A 26219-nucleotide genomic window follows, 5' to 3' on the forward strand; every position below is an offset into this window, starting at 1 on the left:
AGCAACATAAGGTATACGAAATTGTGTGTTTCATTCATTACAAATGTCGGAATACAGTATCTGTCAGTAACCACTACAAGTGGCATGGCTAAACAATGCATTACATAAGTACGTGTTAATTTATATAGTCACCCTGTGCATCAGACACATACCTTCATTTCCCTGCATCAATGATGAGGATGACATGGATGTAGCACAGGTTTCATCACTTGCACAGGGTGCTGTTTGGGGGTGTAAGAGGCCTAGGCTGACCCAAAAGGGTTGACAGCATGTGTGTGAGTCAGGAAGGAAAGCAAGCAAGGTGGACCATGGAATTGTGCCATGTGTGTCTGTAAATAACCTGCATTTGATAGTGGTGTGTGAGTGTACACAGTCAAGCTCAGTGCTAGCCCTACATGTGTGTATGTTCAGCAGCTTTGAACCATGCATGGCAGAGTTGACAGTTCACCATCACTGGGCCCAAACACAGGAACTGGCTTTGCCAGGAGTTGTACTGGCACCTCCTTGCCCAAGGTCAGAAATAGTGCTAGTAGCTGACCATGACTGCTGCCTGCTGGGACAATGAGCCCATGGCCTGCCACATCTTGCTGTGGACAGAACACTCCCCTCTGTAGCACTGGATGTACTGCCACTATGGAAGTGTGATTGTGCATGGCAATGTGGATTCTAAGCAGATGGGTTTGCTGATCTATGCCCATGAGGCCGACGCTCAAATCCAACCACACTTTCCAACACAGACACTGCGCGTTCCTAGGCAGACACTGTCTCAGCCCACCTTCTGTCCACTGCATCAGTGAACCAATCCAGGGTATCACCAATGCGGGTATCCGACTGTGCTGCATCGATGACCTTGAGCATTCGTCTGGAGTTCCTTTCAGAATGTGCCTGGTTCTCCATGATGGCCTGAAACATACGCCAAGTGAACCATGATATGACACCTGCAACAGGTGGTGGATGGACAGCAGGCCAGCTATGAGCAAACCTATCAATCCACCTATGTGAAACCTCACCAGGTCTCTGGCTATGTCCAGCGTCTACACTTAATGGAGCCATAGTTGACACACTTTCCTGCTCAATGTTCCCACCCTCTGACTGTCGAATATCTGTGGCCTCTAGGGACTGGGTATGTGTAGGTATACTGCCTGTGTGTGGTGACAATGAGAACAGAAGAGTGATGTCAACCTCTCAGACATATTCAACCCCTGATACCTGCGCTTGTCTCTCCCTGTGGCCACCATCATCATCAGAGTTTGAAGAGACACTGACATTAGGTTATATAGGGAACAGAGACCAAACCCCGTGGTCACCTGTGATAAGAGAGGAGAAAGTGGTACATTAATACCTACACTGTTATGCTTTGTAGTACTATGTTGCATTAAATGTACAGCTGTATACACTATTACAGACCTGTTGTATCCCCAACCTTATATAGTAGGACAAGAGGGCATTAATATCCCTACAAACAGATGCATTTACTTGTTAATACAAGCTCTGTACACAGCAGTCTCATCAACAAAAATGAGGAATACTTTTGACATTTGTGAAGACTGCACAGTTGACACATATGCCAATCTGCAAAGTCCTGACAATCCTGTCACATCCACCACTGTGATGACACCTACAAGGCATATATATGACTGTAACATGTCTACAGTCATAAAAGATCTGTGCATTTGGTTTTCATGCCAACAGTACAGCACTGCAGGCAGCAGGCCTGAGATGACACTTTAGGAACTGCATTGCTGTAAACCTACATCTATGACAAAACAGTGTTGTGCTTACCAGGAGTAGAACCACAGTGTTGTCCGATTCCCAATGGACCTGTGTAATGTAGAGGGAGAGGTAATGTCAGTACCATTGCATGTTACACCACAACAAAGTGATACATCCATATAGCTCACATTTACAGAAGGTACTATGTTAATTATTATATCGGTCAACATCTGAGCAGGAGAGTCAAACTGCAGTTATGCCCTTCTCCCCACAAAGAACACAGACCTGACACTCACGTAAGAGTATGTACACCCTGACACACTGTATGCTACAGTATTGCAATAGTGATCACACTAAGCTTACCCGCACGCTCCTCTGCCATGGAAACTGTGGCACCCACATCCACGATGTACGGTGTGATGGATGCCTGGGAGTTGTCTGTGCCTATGTTCCCCAGGAATTCCTTAGTTGCTGAGAGTGGTTGTTCTGCTGCATGCCCTCCACAAGTGATGCCATGATCCCTGACTACATCTGCTGCTCTTCTGCATGCAGCATTGATCATGTCCATTGGGCGGTGTCGAACCTGCTCATATGTCCTGCTTTGGTTACCTGTAGCATTCACATCATGGACAAGATCAGCCCACATTGCTGCCTGCTGATCTCTGTTTTGCCTTCTCCTGGACAGGAGGAGTTCATAGTGTTGCTGGAGGCCTTTAAGTATAATTATATTCTCATCCATGAAAGGTGCATGGCATTGTGGATACATGTGTCCTGCAAGACAACTGAGTGGGAGCACATTTCTGGATCACATACATGGAAGTACACTATGTAGAGATACAGCAAGAACATAATGGCTACCATATTCACTGCTTGCTCAGACATGTCATATTCTACAGTTTGCAAACATACTAAGTGTGTGGATACAACTAAGATACTAATGATAGTTATCTATTCCCATGTGTACCATGACAGATACTGCTGTATGTTCATACACCAAACACTAGAGTCTATTGTTGCATGTTCCCTAGTGGCAACCCCCCAATAATATGTTAAAACAACAGTGCCAAACAAATTGCAGTGTGCTATTACATCCAGTTTAGAGGGACAGTCCCAAGACACCAATGTGCCCCATTGACAAAAAGCATTCCATCCTCACTGCATTGTACATCCCTTGTAGGTGTAACAAATCTGGATATCAATGACATGTCATATTCATAGTTCTAAGAAAGACTTAATGCTGTAATCCCTATTCCCTGTAAGTATAGTCACACATCTGCATCCTGGTGTAAACAAAAATGTTACATACCTGCTGTAGTGCGAAACTCCTCTGATGATATGTGGTGATATTTAGGTTTTTGCAAAAGCATGTTCTGTGTGCAGAAAGACTCATACAGAATGGTTCCCCATAGCCAGCATGTTTGCCTTTTACAATACTTCTGATTAGCAGGTGATTGCCTCAACCAATCTGTGGTTCCAAAATGCTAATTGCAGGCAACATAACTGATTTACTGTATCATCAGCCAATGGCATGCAATCACTGTACAAGATATAAAGCCTCCATGTAGATTACAAGCCCCTTCTGATATGCTGTGCTAGACATTACTGGGGTGAGGAGACTAAGTCATTGCAGAAGTTAGGTCTGTAGAATCTACTGTTACATAGAGATGTGTGTGGTAGAGGCTGCAGGTGATGCTGCAGGTAATAGGCCTAGGCAGACAGTGTGAACAGTTTGGAGGACAACATGCTGTAGGAGTAGCTGTGGCAGCTGTATCAGCCTTGTAGTAAAGGTAGAGCCTGAGTGAGGGTAGTCATTCCACTCCAATTAAGGCATGCATTAAATGTAACTATATTAGGCATCAGTATCATTAACAGAGCACTAGACTACATGTTTGTTGTGTGAGTGACATAGGAGATAAATATAACAGCATGTCCACCATTTGCCAACTGCCAGGCTACCTGTTACAGTCTGTTACTCATTTGGAACACATATGCTGGCAGTCCTTGTTACAAGCAGGGGCTTTATGTGTGTATGTTAGTTTATCAGCTGTGGTAATCTGCACTGTGAGTTTGAAAGGATTGTGTACTGCACTCTGATAGTAGTGGGTGTCATTTGCATTACGTGAGTTAAAATCCTCTGTGAATGCCTATTAATATTAATGCATGATGTGACACCTTATGCACATATAGTGTTGCTATAGAGATATGTGAAGTGTGTTCCCATCTGCAGGCTTGTGACTTCCATTATAGACAAGCAGACATTTAATTTGTAATGCATTGTGTGAATAAAGAGTATATGACTCAGTGATTAATTGCAGGATTCACAATAATGTTATTTAAATGCTACACACCACCGGATTTGAACCCAGGACTGTGTGTGGCAAAATGCACTGTTTGCAAGGCATTTAAGAGACTGCACTACTGAGCCACTGTTACAGCTGGAGTATTTGCAAGATATGAGTACACACATACAGGCTGTGATATACTTTTCATACAGCCATCATTATGTGCATGGCTTTATATGGATGTATTTCTGCACCAAGGTCCCTGTTGTACATGTAATTTGCCACTTATTCTTTAGCAAGTGTACTTGTAAATGTTGCTGATAAAAGGGGACATTTACCTGCTATTAGAGACCTCACTTACATCCATTCTTGTGTGTCTGGCATTCTCGTAGTGTACTCTTGCACCAGACTGCAAGGTGCAATCCCAATTTTTGCATTATACTTTAAGCAAGTTTGCATGATGTGGAACGATGTGCAGCTCCAGTGAAACACACTTAATGATTGTAAACTGCAATTACAATGTTTTGCTCTAACCACCTGTTTTAATTAATAGCTATATGGCATGGCAGGTTAATGGAGCACCCCACAGGTACGATGGTCTTGAGTTTGAAGAGGGGAAAGGCTCCAGGGACCTAAACCTTGTTATCACAATGAACAAAACATGCTGGAGGGATAGGTTCCTGACCTAGAGACTCCCCATACTCTGGAATTGACTGCCCATACATGTCAAGCAGAGTGCCTCCTTGGACCTCTTCAAAAGGAACCTTGATGACTGAATGGGAGATAGGAAATTTATCCCGGGGATCAAGTCAGTCGCCCTGCTAGACAGGTGTCCAGGGAAGTAAATATTGTGAGAAGAAATAGCCTGGGAATTGTTATGGCTAGGCTTGTACAGGCCCTAAGGCCGATAGCCTAGTACCAACCTATGAACCTATGAACATATTTATTATTTAAAACAAGTGTATCAATATAGCTTCATTTAGCTAAGCTTAGTGAAGCAATGTGATGCGTTGCTCTAAAAATTATGAAGAAAAGAAAAATGGGGAGATATGAAAGTGGTGAAATGGGGTGCAAGCAGTGGGAAAACATAATGTAAGGCAGGTAGGTATGTGCTGGAAGGGTATAGGAAAGAACCATAACTATCCATTTCTTATATTGAAACAACTGTGCACTTTGACAGAATTTGTAGATGACTTTGGATTCTAACCCCCCAGAGAGAGGGGGGCAAGGACAACATAATTGAGTGGTTAATCCAATTGGACCAAATTATGTGTGTCTAGTGGACATATGTAAAATGGAGAGCTATGTATGGGAATTTTTTTTTTTTGGGGGGGGGGGCAGGTGCCCATTTTTTTTTAAGGTGAGAGTGGAATGTTGGGGGAGGGGTATAGGTACTTGTGGGGGAGGTAAGTTGGGTAGGTGAGAAAGCTTTTGCAGACAGACAAGAGAGACAAGACAGACAAGACAGCATACAGGGGTGGTGTTTGACACAAGAAGGGGTAAACACCTTAGATGGGGAGGGTGTTTTTAAATCTCAGTCCCATGTGCCTCCACAAGGTAGCAGCTTGACTCACATCTCTAGACATGGGACTATCAACACTGCTGTGTCACTGCCTCAAGGGTGGCAGTGGTGGAGGCTGGGCTCCAGGGTGAGCCTGCCCCACCAGGGTGGATAGCATGCTCTTCGTCTGGTGCAGGCATCATCCAAACACATGGAAGATGATCCTGCACACCAAACCCCACAGTTCATCACAGATGACAACTCCTCCTCCACCACCACCCCTGGAGTGGGGCCTATCCCCGTCCCAAGTGGGAATACTAGCTGACACTACAAGTAGTGCAGGGGCAGCAGAGGGGGAACCACCAGCCTGGGTTCCAGATGTGCTGGGACCCATGCCATGGCCGGAGGAGGCAAGGTAGGCAAATCACGAGGAACCCTTCGCCCTTGAGACACTATAGTAAAGTAGTTATAACAATAAGTTAAAGCTAGAATTAACCAAACCAATGTTAGTAGCAACCGAATGGAACATAATAATATTTATTAATCCAAATACATATTAAGGTATATTATGTGTAACAGAACATTAAGTAACATAACAATAAGTATATTAACAGCAAAGCAGTATGAATTAAACCGTAAGGCCAGTAAAACAGTTAGTGTAACAAAATATGTTAATATTAAATCATAATAATAAATAATAATAATAAATTAAAGAAGATAAGGGGTGGGGAGAGAGAGAAAAAATACAGTTAGTTACCTTGCAGGTAATATTACTACACAGAGTGCAACTACAAAATTCTACAGGTGTGCAGTGTCAGTTGTGAGTACAGTGACTACAATTCTAACACAGCTGATGTAGCACATACATACCCCTCAGGCTGTTAGCATGGGACAGTATGGGCTAAGCAGTAACAAATACACATACAGAACTACACAGGACAGTTTCACATAATGTGGACTTACGTAACTACCAATGTATTATGTAAATGGACTTGAAAATATATAACATTTTAGGTAATCATATATGTGTTAATCATGGAACAGAAAAATTAGGCAGTTTTAATTACATTATGAAAAATCGTGACAGTTGAGAGGCATGCTTGTGTACATTAAGTAAACAGACAGGTATCATGCCTTAGTTGGCAGGCATGGGTGTAGAACCAAATAGCTGTGACTGCAGGGGACATCTGAAACTAATGTTACAACTGACTTCAGCAACCTAGGACAGAGATGCAATGACTACAGCCCTATTGCAAATATTACGACAGATTTATAGAGGAATCCACAATGCTGCTTAACACGTTATTGGTATTGCTGATAATTCTCTGTGAAATCTACACACACTGTCTGCTCATAAAGTGGGTTACCTCAGCCATATAATTTTTGTTCCTGGAGTGGAAGAAAATGTGACCATTATGTGACTTACACTGGCCTGGAGACAACCTTGACCCACTGTATTACTTGAAAAAAAACAATGTACAGGACATTTCTTTTGCAGTGTAGAGCTACTACAGTTTTACACTTCCCTGCAGTGACAGTAGAACACAAATGCAATGAATACAGCCGTGATGCAAATATTAAGACAGGTGTATTTAGGAAATCGCAATGCTGCTTAACACTTTATTGGTATTGCTGATAATTCCCTTGTTTATTGCAGTGCAGTTGTTATTGTTCATTTATTGCACTACAGTTGTAAATGCCCATTTATTGTACTACATTTCGAATTGCCCAGTTATTGCACTACAGTTTTTATTATTTATTCTTTATTGCAGTACATTTTTTTATTCTTTATTGCTTATTGCACTACAGGTACCATAATATATTTGTACTTACCACACTCATGGTGCAACTTGGCCAGGCATGCGTCATCAGACTGAATATTGCAAGCCCTCTCAGCTGCAGCTGTTGGAAGAGAATTATGCATACTATTTGTATACACATTCAGCTTGCATTTTGGCAAAACAGTGGAAAAGATACTTACATATTTGTGGGGCATGCCCAGCCCTAGCCTGTTGGACCCAGGTGTCGAGCGTTCCCCTCTTTCTCTGTTTCAGATCATCATAGTGGTGATGACACTGCTCCCCAGTGTGGGATACCAGTAGCACTGGTAAGATCCCTAGCCAACTGATCCCAGGCCTCATCCTTACACTCTGTGCCTTGGTAAATGCCCTGCTTAGGTTCATAATTCTTTATGAGAAGCCCAACAAAAACCCATACTCCTGCACACCCCATCTCTGTGCCCGAAAGCACACACTCTCTCCATCACCGCCTGGCATATCAGCAAATAAGCAGACTCCAACAAATGATGAGGAATTCCCAACTATTGGCCTTAATACAGGCTGTTTTCCCACCTTACACATCATTCAGTAACATTCAAAAAAGCGCAGCTGTGCTTAGCATCGTACAAACCAGATAAAGGAAGCTGAGCAGTGAGAAAACTTACAGAACCATGGTTTTAGTGAAGCTTAGCAACACACAAGCAATATTAGCTGTTAAACACATTAAAGCAGTGCTTAGCATCATGCAGCTCTCCTAAATGTAAAATATTTATTTTAATTTAAAAGACATTTTGCTTTGCATTCAACAAATGATATGTGTGCTAGGGACTCGAACATGGACCTATGGAACTCTAGACCACCACTTTACCCATTTAGCTATTTTGATAGTATATAAAGTAGTATGCCTTCACATACACTACTAAGCAGTCACAGCACACAACACAAATGGGCTTGAACAGGTGTACACATATGCAGAAATAAATAATTACACCTGGTTTCTATTTTTAGATGTCTGGCAGGTGTCTGCTGCGTATATGTAAGAGTGGCTTTGCATTGCTGCACTGTGAGTTGCAGTGCACAAACAGACATAAAAAATAAAAAAATAAAAAAAAATACAGTTATCATAATTAATTCCATCCAGTTTCTATTTTTAGATGTCGGGCAGGTGTCAGCTGTCTATGTACAAGCATGGCTTGGCATTTCTGAGCCCCACTCTGCACTGCCCAGACATTAAAAAAAAAGAAATTAAAAAATAAAAAATAACAAAACACAATTTATAAATTTAAAGCATAAATTGTTACTACACAGCACATTTCAACAGTAGCACAAAACATTACGGGGAGCTTCACCATGTACTTAATATCTGACCAGCCTCTACACTTCTGCCTACATGGACTCAATATCCCTGTTACTATGCTCTCGCTCAGCAGTGCACCATTATTAATATGCATGACATACTGCCGAGTGGGAGCCATGTACATGGCTACATTCTGTATAGGCTCTACACAGAGCCTACATGGCTTTTGTTAATTCCTGGGGGTAGAATTAGTGCATTGTATTTGCTAAAGTGAATACAACTGTCTCATAGATAGGACCCAGGAAGTTAGAATTGGGAAGTCGACCTATACAAAGAAGCCACTCACAAGTGGAGTCCTTCGGGGATCATTCGTGAGACCGCTCTTTTTTGCCAATTACTTCTCAGAAATCAAAGCCAGTGTCAGCGGTCTCTGGCTGACTAAATTTGCAGATGATTACAAATTAGGAGCTGTCATTGAATGTCACACTGACACAAATGTTCTCCAGGAGGGGCTGACACAGATAAACAATTGGCATCAGAGCCATGGACTATAACTAAATGACAAGAAATGATTAATAGTATCCTTTGGGAAGTCCTCCATCTCTGGTAACTATCATATTGACAACACACCCCTTAGTGTTGACCCAGTAGTCAGGAACACACATAGATAGTAATCTAGCCTTTGACCATCATGTGTCTACAGTGGTGAGGAGATAGATCATTCAGTGTTGGTCAACTTATAAACAAAGGTATGGCATCTAAGTCCAAGGAAGTCATTGTTCCACTGTATTTGGCATTCATCAGATGTATCATTGAGTACAATGCCCCCTTTGGTATGTACCTAACCAGGCATATCCAACAATTGGAATGTCCACAGAGGTTCCTCACTAAAATAATACAGGGCATAAGTATTTATATATTTATTTAACATTTGTTGACCAGGAAAGTCCGACTAGGACAGAGCCTATTTTCAGTGCAGGCCTGGGGAGAAGTGCTCCAGATGCATGTCTTTAGAATGTAAAATGGTAAAATGTTCTATGCAGATGGCCTCAAGGCCCTATCCCTGTATTCTGTCTCCTACAGGCTTTTGAGGGAAAATATATGCCTGCCATACAGGGCATTGTCAGACCCCACTCTGGTGGAACTCCTGCATATCCATAAAACAAACAGCACCAGAAGTACCCATTCTAAAGACTTAAACCTTGCCTGTGATATGAATAGGACCTGAAGGAGAGATAGGTATGTATCCCAGAGACTACACCATCTATGGAATAGACTCCTCAACCATGTGAAGCAGAGTTCCTCCCTAACCCAGTTCAACTGCAACTTGGGCAATTGGATGGGAAACCAGAAATTCATCCCTTGTTTGGCACCTATGTCTGTAAATGGTTCATCTCCCAGGTCCATGCTTGCACTTATCAAGGGTATCAGAAATTGTCAGAGATTTGAGATGCATGGCTAGGCTTAAAAAGGCCCTTGTGGTCATAACCCTAGAAAACACCTATGGAGCTATTAACCTACGAATTAATAAAGTGTCATCCCAGGCCTGCCAGCTGGATTGATGTACTGTCTGCATGATTGCCAAATCTCACAGATTTTTACCAATGGAACACAGTTTACAGTCATACCTATTCCTTGTAGTTGTGATCACACTGATAGATTTGCAGTATTTGCAGGAGAGTACAGATTGCCTTATATGCCAACTGTGCTGAGTGTTGACAAATGTCAATAGTGTACATCACTGTTGCTCATGAAACTTTTGATTCAGGAGCTTATTCTTTACAAGCAATTGCAGACATTTTTTAGAAAATAGCGTCCTCTGGTCTTGGTGTATGAGGTTGTAGGGTTAAACAAGTCTGCAATACTGACAGCATTGTATACAGCTTAACATACATTGCAAGATAATATTGTCGATCATAGTAGTGCATGTATTAATGTACCACTTTTCCCTTTTTATCACAGGTGACCAGGGGGGTTGGTCTCTGTCCCCTTCACAACCTGATGTCAATATCTCTTCAGACTCTGATGATGATGGTGGCCAAAGTGAGGCACAGGTGGGGGTTGCAGGGGCTGAATCTATCACAGAGGTTGACATTCCTGTTCTGCCCTTATTATCACCTTACACAGTCAGTAAGCCTACAAATACCCAGTCCCATGAGGCCACAGATATTGGACAGTCAGAGGGTGGGGACATTGAATAGGAAAGTGTGGCTACTATGGCTGCAGTGAGTGTTGATACTGGCCATAGCCAAAGAGATGGCAAGGTTACACACAGGCAAATTGAAAGGGGTGCACTTAGGCGGCCTGCTGTCCTTCTGCCACCTGTTGCAGGTGTCTTGTCATGCATCACTTGGCATATGTTTAAGGCTATCATGGAGTCACAGGCACATTCCAAAAGGACCTCCAGATGAATGCTCATGGTTATGAATGAAGTACAGTCTGATATCCATGACTGCCTCTACTGCTTTGCTGATACCCTGGATTGGTTGACTGTTACAGTGGAAAGACAGTGGTCTGAGAGAGATCTCAGAATACCTCTCTTTAAATGGTCATTGTCTGTGATGGAACATCTGGTTGAAGTTGAGCTTCGGACTCATGGATGTAGGTGAGAAGCAACATCTGCTGAGAGTCCATGTGGCCTTGCTCAATCATGATCCTGTAGTGGCTATACATCCAGTGCCCCAGAGGCAAATATGCTATCCACACCAAGACATGTCAGGCCATTACCTTGTTGTCCTGGGCATTCCTGTTGATGACATGGCCCCAGCAGACAGCAGTCACCCTCAGGTAGTAGTGCCACTTCTGACCTTGGGCAAGGAAGTGTCAGTGCAACTCCTAGCAGAGGCAGTTCCTGTGTTCAGGGGTGGAGACGGTGAACTGTTAGCTTAAGCATGCACGGTTCACAGCTGTCCAACATACAGTCACATAGGGCTATCACTGAACATGCCTGTGTCCAAGAAGATACTCACACACCACTGTCACAATCAGGTCACCTGCAGACACACAGGGCACAATCCATGGTCCATTTTGCCAGCTTCCCTTCCTGACTCACACACACACTTGCCAACCTATTGGGTCAGCCTAGGCCTCCTGAACCACCACACAACACCCTGTGCAAGTAATGATAACTGTGCCATATTCCTTTCAACCTTGTCATCAATGCAGGGAAATTAATCTATGTGTCTGATTCACAGGGCGATCACCTAAATCCACAGTTGCCTTTCATATGCCAATTGTACTGGTCAATGACAGACATTGTCTTCTGTCAGTTGTAATGAGTAAACCACATATTGTGTACATTAAGTTCGATGATACTGTAATGGCTGTATGCTTACACAATTTATTTATTTATGTATTTCACATTTGTTAACTGGTTTAGTCGAACTGGGTAAGAAATTACCCATTTTCAGTGAAGACCCGAGGGGAAAAGCCCCGAACAAAACATACAAATACATACAAATAGAGACAAGTTAACAATATAAAGAGCAAAACAAACTTATGGATACAATGGATAAGAAAAATAAAAGTAACAATGAAGAGAGTCTCATGGAACTGTTTATATTTCAGGTTCAGAATTGTTTGGAACACACCTATGGGTACACTACTACAATAAACCCATAAATGGCAGAGTACAGGAAGGAATGTCAGCACAGAAGCAAAATGTTGTCACAAAGGTAAAGTAGTATAGTTGCATGGCTCCATAGGATCATATGTGTGGCACAGGCTAACAGGGACAATGGCTTCATACAGCCTACTCCTGCATCCATAATGTCTGACACAGTGTAGTACCCTTGATAAATGTAAGCATGGTTCTGGGAGCTCACACATCTGCAAGCTGTAGCATAGGAGAGGCACCATCTACATTTCCCCTGTGTCCATTATAAGCATTTGTCCTAAACCAGTTATGATTTCCTAGTTCGGCATCCCATTGTGTAACTTGCCCATGAAGTGCATTACAGCAGAAGTGTACTTTATCTGGATGGGGAGCCTGCTACATGTAGTTTGTAGTATCAAGGTTACACACCTGTCTCTACAGCATGTCCTATGTATACCACAGTCAAGATGCAGCTGTGTAGAACAAGTCCATCTTGTGCTAGTCCTTTATTGGAAGTGCAGGTGGTACACAGTGGGATCTGACATCTGTCTGTATGGCAGTCATACAATTCCCCTCCAAAGCATGTAGGAGACAGAATACACAGTTACAGCATTGGCATGTTATGTACACAGTGTATTGGGTTACTATGGGACCTCTCTGGCTGTTACAGGTGTCAGACATGCCTGTGTACTTACATACCAAAGATGGTATTGCACTCAGTGATAGGTGTGATGAGTACTACATACAGAGTAACAATGACATTCTGGGATTTACATGCCATACCATTCTCTATAGGTTGTGCAACAGTACATGAAGCACCACATCTTACCAACCAGTGAAAGTCAAAGGCTACATCACTCTCTGTGATTATAAGTCCCTGCCTAATGGGTCAACTGTTGGAGGTGTGCGGACAATATATTTTCCAGGGGAGTGGATGACTACCAAAAGTGTAGTATTGTGTATTCCTTGGCATGTAGTATTTATTAATGGCTCTGACAACAACTGAATGTGTGTGTCAGAACATCCTGGGTGACTGCTGGATCTGTGTGGGAAACCTTGACAGTTCATTATTTGCAATCATCTGCAAATGTAGTCAGTCTGAGGTCATTGACAGTGACTGTTACTGCAGAGAAGGGAATGGCTAGGAGGAGTAGTCCCAGAAATTATGTGTGTGGGTAGTCCACTGGTGACTAGTCTCATTGTAGCACTGGTCTTCACAATCCTATCTTTCCAGATAATGACTGTCAGACACTTGGCTATCCAATGGCTGACATACACGTTTATAAATAAACTCTACAAGGTATCCACAATGCCTGATGACCTAATCTTGTCAAATGTCTTCTCAGGCCATGGTAGTTGGGGTGTGTCATTTTCTCCTCATCTATTGCATGCTGTAACAATCAACTAGGTCCATTGCTTAGGGTAAGCATGATCTGACCTTGAACAAAACAAACTGGGTTTGGGCCAGTGTCTGCAGGTGTACTACATTTTTACTGATCATTTCCATGATAAGTCTTTTCATGGCTGTAAATATAACACTACTGAGACATCTGGGGACACCGCTTGTTACTTCATGCTACTTGCCCTGTGTGCAATTATGTATTGACTTTAATTCCATCATGTTTTCCAAGAAGATAGTCTGCCAACATGTCAGTGACTGTACAGAGCATAGGCAAGCAGTGAGGGGGGGTCATATGTACACACTGGGAAATGTACGGAGGGAGTGTTTACATAGCTATCCTGCAGTTGTACACCACTCAAGCAGTGTGTACTGCGATGGCACAATTACCTTGTGAGGAATGCTGACAAGGGGGGAGTCCCCTGAATTGCTGATGCCTGGCTACTACAACTGTTGGTCTCATCACAACTACTCTCTCCTGGAATACCATGCTTGTACACTTTGTCTCTCACCAAAAGCAAAACATTTGTACCAAACTCCACATGAGTAGCAGGTCACCGCCTGTTTGTTCATCCACATAGTTGTCCCACATCATGCAAGGCTCTGTAGGCTTGACATACCCTTTTCTAGGTAGATGCCTTGAGTAGCAGTCAGAGCAACTATTACAGTGTGGCATGGATCATGCCTAGTATTCCAGGGTTCTTAGGATTTCATTATGGCAACGAGTGGATGGTGAGTGAGAGCACAGCTGCAGTGTCACAATATGATATACAATGTCCAGTAACATACATGTGCAAGGTTGCTTGAGCAAGCACCACAATGGCAGTGATCCCTGTTAGGTCACAGTTTCACAGCAATTCATGCAGCCTGACCATCATCAGCTTCATGGTGCATGTCTGCATGCCATAGATCTGAGGCATATTGCAGAGGAGTGGCCAACTTTGGCCAAAGTGTGTGTACCCACACATGTCCTACATATGTCATACTGTACATTTATGAAACTGGAACACATGTCTGTGTTCCTAGATCATGTCACACAAGATCCAGTGTGTTGTCTGGTTGCTTGGCAGGCAGTGTAGACTAGCAAAGCCAGAGTAACGAATGCAAAGTTGAACAAGTTCTATGAGCAGGCATGGACATCTACACCTTCACTGCAAGGAGTCCCTACAGTGTGTGTGAGGCTGCCAACCCTAAGGGTGTACCAGCATGACCCTATCTTTGCTGGAGTTGTACATTATCACATTTGTAGGTATGCTATTGTGACTGTGCCTAATCATGGGTGTATAGTTAATCCAAGTTCAATATGGCTGGCAAAGCATTGTACCTACTCAACCATGTTATGGCACACTGTCATATGCTGTGTTACCTTAGGAGAAATACATAAAGGTGATAACATGTTATATTGCAGCACCTGTCAGGCCACTGCCTAACGAAGGCCTGCTGTGATCTATACCCAAGCAAGACTCTATTGCTAATGGCATTATCAGTGACTGCTGTGAAGATGTGGACAGTGTCCCAGACCCTATACTGCTATGCCACACAAACAAAATGTGTGACAGTTGTGACTATACAACAAACCTTGATTCCATGCTGCCTCACACACCAGTCAGTACATTTGGCAATGACCAGTTTTACAGCATGCAAACCTCACCACGTATTCCAGCCACACCCACATCACACACAATTGCATGTGTGGAACTCCTTACAACACACGTACACAAAGAACAGACACTTCAGATCCCCACCTGCAAGCTCATTACACATACACATACCTCTGCAGAACACAGTACACATAATAGCACATGCACCACTGTCTCACCGGTCAAACACCTGGGGCAAAACACAATTTCAACTCTATTATTCATAGGTGATTACAGTAAGTTACACATTGATGTCCATGTCACAAGGCTACACATGGAAAAGCTCACAGTTAGCTGTTTCTGAAGTGTCAGGATATGCCATAACACACATGCATGTAAGTCTGTTAACATCAGGTGATGTTATGACAATGTCATAGTTCCTGTTCGTGTGTACAACTTCAGATATATCACCATTGACTGTATGCAAACACATGACAGAGCTTACAGAGTCTGTTTCTGGTGGGTATGCTCCTAGACTTCAGCTCCATTACACCTTCACCTAGGATGATGGGTCAATACACATGGCAAATGACTGATGTCAATAATTGGCTTATCGTGTGGTGTCATTTTAAGGGGACCTAGTAAATGTAAATTTGCTCAGTAAACCTTAATGCTTTGCCACAGATGGTGTTCATCTGCCACTCCTGGGAGTTTGTATGGTGGACAAGGCTGCTGACATCACCATAGTGCATCTTATAGGTGGTGTCTTATGGGAAACATGTCCATAGAGGAAACACCATCTTCAAACATCATGGTTATGTTGGTACACACTAGAAATGCCACCATGAAACTTCACTCACTAGAAAGTGTCCTCACCTTGGAATATGCAGACATTCGCACAGTCACACATACCTGGTTTAGGGCTGTGGACAGCACCACAGCCATTCCAGTCTACACATATTTCCACATGTTTAGAACCCACACTAAAAGTGTGCCAGTTAATGCAGGTGGTGTATCCATTGTCATTAAAGATAGATACACATCCAAACTGGTTAAACAGTGTGATTCCCTGGAAACACTGCAGGTGCTATTCAGTGATGGTAGGCCACTTAATGAAGCCATTGCCAGGTATGGGGCAACAGCGTGACTCACAAACCCTGTTGTGCTTACTGGAATCTACCTGCATCTATCAAGCTATATTATAACACCATAGTGTGGGGTGACTTTCATTAAACACCATCTGTGTTGGTTACTCATGCTCAAACTCACTTGGCTAGAGGTTATTCCACATCCTTAAATACAATGCCCTGAACCAGTGGAGTGACATTTCCACAAGGGGAGCCAATAAACAGCATCAGGTGCTTACCAATATGGGTGAGCTCTGTAGCGCCTGCATGGAAAGATCTAACTACAACTCAATCTCCTTGCATGTAAGACTAAAACCTGAATCCCCCTTCAGCAAACACAGGTGTAAACTTCACCAAGGCAAAGGATAACCTCCTATGGCATGGTATAAATGGTGTGACTGCACCAACACCCTCAGATGGGTCAGGCAAAATATAATAACCTCTACAACAATGTTTTATGCAACCACCTGTACTACTGCATAGTCTCAGCTGTAGCTGACAGGAGGACAAGAAGCACCTCATGGCAAAGCTAAAACTAAACTTTGACTAAAACTAAAATTTGACATTCACATATCCATGACCATAAAAAAAGTCCACAAAAAACTAGGAGCGTTATACAGAAATAAGCAATTTCTCACCAAAGCAGCAAAGATTTCAATAGCAAATTCCCACCTTATCTCCACCTTATTTTATGCCTCTCCAATATATACCAACCTAAGGCAATGTGATCTAAACAAGCTAGAGACCTGCTACAACAAAATCGCCAAATTCACCACAGGGGCATCCTACCGTAGTCACCACTGTCTCTCACTTGCTGAACTGGGCTGGCTTGAACTCCCTCACCTCCTTCAGTGGTATCAACTCTCACTCTCCCACAAACTAGTAAACCATCCACTAAATGTCCCATCCCTCCAGAATCTACACCAGACCACTAAGATCCAGCAACAAAAATCACTTGCAGATCACTAAAGCCAATAACTCTGCTGGTGAAGCACTATTCTCTTGTGCCATAGCCAAATTATGGAACTCACTCCCACCCACAAACCTCCATACCATCATGCACCCACTTCAAACTTTACTAAAAGCGTGCCTAAAAACATGCTGGCTATGCCCTTGCAACTCCCACTCTAATATCATCCACCCCATCCAACCACTACCTTTCTTTCCACTCCACTAACTACCTTAATTATAGCAAGCTCAGATGCTCTTAAGCCTAGTACTTATTATACAGCAGGAACTTCTCATTGTAAAATTTGTTAATGTCTGTTATGTACTTCACAGATAAAGACTCTAGTTGTCTACTGATGTACTATGTTCTTCATCTGTAAATATGTTGTAAGTAATTGCTATGTTAAATTGTTAATCGCTATGTAATCCAATGTAACTACTGTCTGTTTATTTTACTGTGGAGCTTTGCTCCCCGGGCCTCCACTGTAAATGGACCTACGTCCAGTCGGACACTCCCAGTCAACAAATTTAAATAAATAAATAAATAAAGCAAACTGGGAGCAGTCATATAATCTCCCAATTATGGCTCTCTCCTACAAGATACAAGAAGGTCTTCGTGAATATATGCTTTTTCACATACTCATGGCTGTAACCCCATTTAAATGTGTATGTAGTATCATTTCCCTTGGTAACACCTATGTTCCTGGTAAGTAGCACATCATCAGCAACACCAAATATACATACTCAGGGGTGATAGACGTGGGCACATGGGCCTGGCCACACATGTTTACACCCACTTTATTATAGATCACCATGTCTCCACAGGGGTAAGAATGGTAGTTTATCATACTTGTATCATTAGTGTCACCTGATAATGATGTAGTTGTAACATCTGTGCAGTCTCCCCTCGGCATGCCAGTATTTCACTGCAATGGCCCTTTTCTCATGTACTTTTGCAAGCATCAGTGGCAATTGCACACAACACAAAGTTTCCTCACAAGTGAACTTCAAGTCCTCAGGATCTGTCCTACGGGGATCATGTGCATTAACTGTCATTGTAGCTTATATCATATAGACCACTCAGAAATTATCTCTGTCTTGCATACAGGACACTGTCTGACACTGCTGTATTGAAAATGCTACATATTTGTAAGTGGAATGGTACATGTATTACCCACTGTAAGGACATTACCTGGTATGTGATGTTAATAATACATGCTGGTGGGGGGTGATATGTGTACCACACTTTCACAAACCATTGAAACAGACCCCCACCTAACACCAATCAGTGCACCTCACTGGCGTTCCTCAGCTGTCGTCTGTATGATTGCCTGGATTATTGTCATGTCACTACAAGGCTTCTGCGTGTCGCTTGTGGACAGGAGCAATATGTGCTGATCATGTAAATAAGGGTAAGAATGTAACTAGGATTTTATATGACCTAGGCCTATTAGGCTACTAATATACTATGATCCTATGATCCCCATATTGTCAAGTCATCACAGGGTTTCTGCGTGTGTCCCTTGTAGACATGGGCAATATGTCCTGATCATGTAAATAAGGGTAAGCACATGACTATTAAGCTACTAATCCACAATGATCCTATGATCCCATACACTGATGTAAAATGCTCTAACATCTGCACATACACCTGGCTATAGAATAGTACCACTATCAATTCATATGTCCAGAACACTGTGCAGCATACGCAGTCTAAGTTGGCTGCAATTAGATTAGAACACCTACTTATCTAATGGTACACACTAGAGACCACAGTACTTAACACACATGCCATACCTCAAGTGTGCTATTAACATCTCTTTAGGTAATATTATGGTAGATGAAATCAGCAGGCCTTGCTCTGGTCAGAACTTTGGAGGTGCACATCACTTGTGACAGCCAAAATACTGCAAAACCCCACCTCTTTCTAAGTTAGTGTGGTGATCATATTTGTTTTGCAGGGAGATGCAGAAACACACACACACACACACACACACACACACACACACACACACACACACACACACACACACAAACATCCCATGTGGTCTGGAGTGAGATTAGAACCTCTACCTACTTAGTTTTGCACACTACAGGTCACAGTATTAACAGCATGTACCAGGACTTAAGTCTGACATTACAATGCCAGTTGGTAGTGTTAAGGTACATGACATCAGCAGTCCTTGTGGAAGAGAGGGGTTTGGAGGCCAGCAGCACCTGCAAGGGCCAAAAAATGCAGGCCCATTGAAATGTGAATTTCCCAGTTGTAATGCAGGGAGATGCACATCCGCAAACACACCAAGTGGGATTGAGTGAGATTAGAACCCCTACCTATTGCATCGTTCATACTACAGATCATAGCATTCACAGAACATGCCACAGCTGAAGTCTGTTTCACAGGTGATTGCAGGTGAATACTAGTGGAGTACATAAACTAGGTTTGTGTTGAACAACATGTATGGGCTGCAGAGTGACATTGCTTCTCAGTTAGTCTCTGCATTTAGTAGCCTTGCAGTCGGATAACTATTTTCTATCCTAGCTATCTGTCTACAGTAGCCATTTTGACCATATGTGGCTGCATGCATTTGGATGGGCAAGCCTGTGGGCAAAAACAATGTGCCCTGTCAATGTGTGTGTACACAACATGATACATAACACAACCTGTTCACCTGTTGGTTTATGTGTTGTGACATCCAGCAGACATGAGGGACTGTAGGAAAGTACATTATCTACTGTAGATCCCTTACATTGGGTAGTTTGAGCAACGTTATATATGTGTCATACTGCAGTTTTAATCACCAGTATCAGGGTATGTAGGGCAATACAGGCATGCACAGACATATAAGCATATGTCTGTAAATAACAGGGATATAAATATACATGCAGGTGTGTGTGTGTGTGTGTGTGTGTGTGTATGATATATGTATATGTGTTATGTAGATGTATGGGGAGAGACAGAGATGTATGTCTCTATACATATATGTATGTATATAGATTTACATATATATATATATATATATATATATATATATATATATATATATATATATATTTAGGTTCCCTATTAAGTAAGCGAACACTTAATTTAGCGAACGCTGTTTAATCGACAGCTAAATGGTAAAATGGCAAAATTCTGAAGACACGGAAGAGCGATTTTTTTTCCCAGGGAAAAAATCACTGGGCCGTTTTTGGGAATTTGCCATTTCCTCCGCTGTGCTGCGATCTCATAGTTGGAATATTTAAGTAAGGGGGGTGTGGGAGCACAGCCCGCCACTTTATTTATTTATTTATTTATTTTTGTGCAGACCAGCAATTTTTTTTTTCACTGGGAAAAAATCACTGTTCTGTTTGTTTGGAATTTTGTGTTTTCATTTTTTTGGATTGATTATACAACATTCGCTTTTTTAATATAGTATATATATATATATATATATATATATATATATATATATATATATATATAAAGAGAATGCACTGAAAGACAGATATGTACACATATATGTATGTAGCTGTAGACATATCTATATATAACAAGTCATTTTGAGTGGGGAGCTACAGAACTGCATGACTATGCGAGCAAGCCCAGAGGGACTTTTGCTAGATATAATCTGACTCTAGCCCACACTTGTCTGTACTCCAGTACTGGATTTGTGTGTTACACAAAATTACATCTGTCCCTTTTTCTGCACTGCTGTACATCACTAAACATGGATATAACTTTCTCCAGTTGTGTGTCATACTTAATATGTCACCAAGGTTAATAATATTACACCACACACATGCTGGCAGTCTGTAGCACAAATGGTAATAATGCATGCCATCCAAAATAAGTGGTTATGTCTAAATTAGAACCATGAATTCCACCACACAAACTAATCACTCTAGTCCTTTGAGCCACACAAACTGCTTGCAATGCAGGGATCATTCATCACACAATCAACTACATAAATATGTATATTGTTGTTTCTGCGCTAAGATATAGAATTTATGATCAGTTTCTGTATTATTGCCCTAAGACAGCCTAGCATGCTGATATACCATTGATGAGTTTGTGTTATAGCAGTTACAAGGGAAATCTGCTGTGATGGGGATAGTGGAACAGAACCTCATGTTCTGCTGGGATATACAGTAGTCTGAGTATCATGTCACCCCACTGTTTAACATCTCCCTTGACAGATGTACCAGGAATCTATTGCAGCAGGACTGCATGAATATTCCATGCATGAGGCCTAGTGAATGCTCATGGAAACAAGATATTGGAATGGGTACCTGTAGTCCCATGTGGATGTTATTTCTGTCTAAGTAGCCCACTATATTTACTTGCATAATGTACCAGATCTATACATACAATGCCATATCATAATAATCCTTATGAGTACTGTGTAGGTTATGGACTTACCTTGCAAATACAAAAGCTGACACAACCATAGTTCAGGGATGACTCTGTCTGATGCAAACATTACACAGCAAATACATGAGTAGGTACAGGATATGTGGGTTGCCTGCCATCATTTTTAATTTCTGTATATGAGTAGAAATAAGGTGTTAGTCCCTAGGTCCCTAGGTTGTCAGTTAGTGTGCTTTATGTTGCCTCTTAGCCAATGCCAGGGCATACTGAGCATCCCTATGTCTGCCTACAACAGAGCTCAAATGACAAACCTACCTACCTAGAAAACACAAGTGGAAAAAAACTAAGGGCAATGCTGCTCAATGCCAGAAGTCTAAACCTCAAGATGCATGCCCTTGAAGCCCTCCTCAGTATAGAGAACATCGATGTCTGTGCAATGACTGAAACCTGGTTCAAGGCTCCTGAGAGCACCCCAGCACTATTAGGTTTTACCTCATATCATGCTTTCTGGCCCCAAAACTTGGATTGAACCACAAAAGGAGGGGGAGTATCCATTTTCATCAAAGATACCCACACCTCCAGGTTAGTGGCAATGCACGAAGCATCGGAGACTATCCAGGTGCAACTAACCATAGGCAAAACTGCCTTACAGTTTGTAGCATGCTACAGACCACCCTCTCAAACTCAGGACCCCCACACAGCCTTCCTGAAGACACTGGAGAGTATGAATGTCTCTCCAAATACCATCATTTTGGGAGACTTCAACTACCCAAACATAGACTGGGAACATTACTCAAGCCCCAACACCCTAGCCCAAAGGTTCCTAGAATTCATAAACTCAAATGCAATGGAACAACTAGTCACCATTCCCACAAGAGGAGACAATATAATGGACCTGATCATCACAAACATGGGGACAAAATGCTCCACACTGGAAGTATATCCCTCTTTGGTAAGATCAGACCATAAATTAATCTCACTGGAAATCCACATCCCGCCCCCACCCCCTGCACAAAAGACGACAGTGAAGAACTTCTCAAAAGCAAACTTCACACTTCTTAAGACTGAAGTGGTATCCTTCAAGGCCCCTGGGCCAGTGGAAACCACAACCCACACTGCTGAATCCTTTGCAAATGCCTTCTATGGGCACCTTCAAGAATGCATGGATCATGCAATCCCAAATAAAACCAAAACCCATTCCCCCAAAGGCAGGCGCCCGGTCTGGTGGACCCCAGCCATAAACAAACTTTACAACAGGAGGAGGAAGCTACTACATGACAGAGTAAAATCCCTAAAAGGGAAGGCATCTCTGATCAGTACTAGTAAAAAACTACGATCACTCATAAAATCATCCAAGGCCAACTTTGAGAGAATAATCACAAAAGACACAAAAGACAATCACAAGGCCTTCTTTAGCTATGTTAGAAACCTGGGTGGAAACTCCCAGATATGCTCAGAGTTAGTCCAAAATGACACAAAATACACTGAACCCACTGACATTGCCAACATTCTGGCAGACAGATTCAGTGCAAATTTTTCCTCCCCCTCCCCCCCAAAAGGAGAATTAACTATCCCAGCAGAGTGTAGCCTCCCTAACATCTCAGATGCCCAGGTGAGAGCCGCCCTCTCTAAAGCTAAAAACACAGCATCAATGGGACCAGATGGTGTCCCGGGCTGTGTGCTACATGAACTCCAAGAGGAACTAAACCCACACATAAGGCTGCTGTTTAATCTTAGCCTTACTACAGGATACGTACCCAAAGAGTGGTGTACGGCAACAGTGGTCCCACTTCACAAAGGTGGTGCTTCTATGGACCCTGGAAATTACCGCCCCATAAGCTTGACGAGCCTGGTCTGCAAAGCTATGGAGAGGATCATTATGGAACTCATAAACAAAGACATTGGGGACCTACAGACATTGGATCCTACCCAATTTGGCTTTGTCAAGGGCAGATCCTGCCTTTTGAACTTGGTCGACTTTTTTGAAACAGTCACTAAGGCCATTGATGAGGGTAAGGCAGTTCACACAGCCTACCTTGACCTTGCAAAAGCCTTTGACACAATACCCCACTCGGGCATCATAGACAAACTCACCAGCTTAAATGTAAACCCATATGTCACAAGATGGGTTGCAAACTGGCTCAAGGACAGAACCCACAGGGTCAAAGTTGCTGGAGCCATGTCAAACTCTAAGCCAGTCACAAGCGGTGTCCCACAGGGCTCAGTCCTGGGACCCCTCTTGTTTGCCATTTATTTTTCCGAGGTACAGGCAAACATAGGAGGATTGTGGCTGACAAAGTTCGCAGATGACTGAAAACTGGGAGCCATAATTGATACTCCAGCGGACACAAACATCCTTCAGAGAGGCCTCATAGAAATGGATAATTGGTGCCAGAGCCATGGCCTTAAGCTGAACACCAAAAAATGTATAGTCATACCCTTTGGGAAAAACAAGGTACCGACAAATTACCACATAGGCGGTAATCCATTGGCACGGAAGAGGTAATCAGGGACCTAGGGACCCAGGTTGACAGTAACCTCTCATTTGACACTCACATTGTCAAAGTGGTTAGGAAGACCTTCTATATTGCCCACCTTATCATGAAGGGTTTCACATCTAGATCAAGAGAGGTCATTGTGCCCTGTACTCTTCTCTTATCAGGCCAATGATTGAGTACAATGCCCCATTTGGGATGTATCTCACCCGACACCTGCAGCAGTTGGAAAGACCCCAAAAGTTCCTCACCAAGAGGATAAAGGGTCTTAAACATATGTCATATGCTGCCCGACTGAAAAAACTCCAGCTCTATTCAGTCGCATACCGCCTACTCAGAGGTGATCTGTTCCTGACGTACAAGGCCATGTCCAATCCTGAATTAATGGACATGCTCCACCTCAGAAAATCCAAATCCATCAGATCCATGAGAACAAGTGACTTAAACCTCAACACAGAAATAAATAGGATGTGCTGGAGGGACAGATTCATAACCCAGAGGCTCCCTACACTCTGGAACAGAATCCCAGTCCATGTTAGGCAGAGCCCCTCACTGACTCTATTCAAGAGAAATCTCGACGAGTGGATGGGAGATCGTAGGTTTACCCCAGGGACCATCTCTGTGTCACTACTAGACAGAGGCATAGTAAACTAAACCCTGGTTAGGCTTATAAATGCCTTAGGGCAGATAGCCTAGTACGAACCTATGAACCTATGAACCTATGATTCCTCTTCTGAGTCCTCCTGTGACTGTGGCTGTGGTTATCTAGGCACTGGTGGGGGGCTGTGTATCCCTTCCCTTTGCTGATCCTGCTGCAGCTGTTTTCACAGGATCATATTGTGTAGCATAGGACATACTGTGAATGTATGTGCACATGTGACTGGAGAATACTGCAGGGCTCCACCAGATATATCGAGGCCCTGGAACTGTGACTTCAGCAGCCCAAACACATGCTCTATGATGTTCCTGGTTTGTGTGTGTGCCTCATTATGGTGTTCATCTGTGGGTGGGTGTGCATTTCTGATAGACATGATCATCCACAGTTCCAGGGTATAGCCAGCATCCCCTGTAAATGGCCATGTGGGATATAACCCTAGCAAACATCTGGTAGAGCTGTGATGTGTGCCAGATATGGGAGTCATAATAACTGCCAGGGCTGCTAGCGCACACATTCAGGATAATCCGCTGGGTATTGCACATGACCTGGCAGTTGTTAGAGTGGTACCCCTTGCAGTTAATGCAGATTCTACCCTGTTCACCAGGAGCCTTGATGTGTATATGGATGAAATCTATGGCACCCAGTACCTCATGGTAGTCTGCCACACAATGGAACTATTACATATTGCTGGCCCTCACCTCAGGGCAGAGGGGAAACGTTATGTGCTCACTGGTATGTGGTAGTATAGCATTCAGGAACTGGTGGAGTATCCTGGATGCAGATGCCTGTATCCTAAGGGCTACACATACCTTAGTTTCCACTGGGATGGGTTCCCCTCTGTTAGCTCTGGCTATGAGTTGAGGGTAGTAGAGCTCAGTGAGTTCTTGTAATATGTCCCTGTCCACCCTGTAGTGCTCTACAATCTCCAGCTCAGGTAGTTCCTGGAAGGGTTACACTGGGCCTGAACATTCTTCTTCTACTCAACCTAGGCCTATTGTCAACAACACCAGCAGCACCAGCAACAGTGATTTCAGAATCTAACACATACAGATGTAGCAGAGTTGCAGCAGCCCCTAGCATTACCTCAGTTAAAATTCCCAAGTGTGAACACTAATGGTTCAGAGTATTGGGGAAAAAACAAAACGTAAGGTGCATGCATACTTTATACAGGTCTCCTGCAGGTGTAGTATGTGTGATTGACTAAATATTATGCATTTCATCTCCCTAGAATGTGGGCTAATATCATTTTATGGCCCTACTTTAGTGCACTTTCCATTCATTGTTGTCTGCGTCATCACTGTTACATTGGTAGTGTTACGTGCAAACACATACAGCTATGTGCCGCATCACGCAGCATAGTTTAGATAAAAGTCTAAATCGATAATTGAATAAATCTGGTTTTAATTGCTTGCTGCCTATGTCATCATTGTGATCTGGGTGGTCTTTCCACATGAACATGCTCAGCTATGGTGCGAGCAGCACAAACGTGCAGCAAAAC

The sequence above is a fragment of the Protopterus annectens genome, chromosome 4.part1 (genome assembly GCF_019279795.1).
Source record: "Protopterus annectens isolate FY-2018-M chromosome 4.part1, PAN1.0, whole genome shotgun sequence".
Lineage (NCBI taxonomy): Eukaryota > Metazoa > Chordata > Ceratodontiformes > Protopteridae > Protopterus > Protopterus annectens.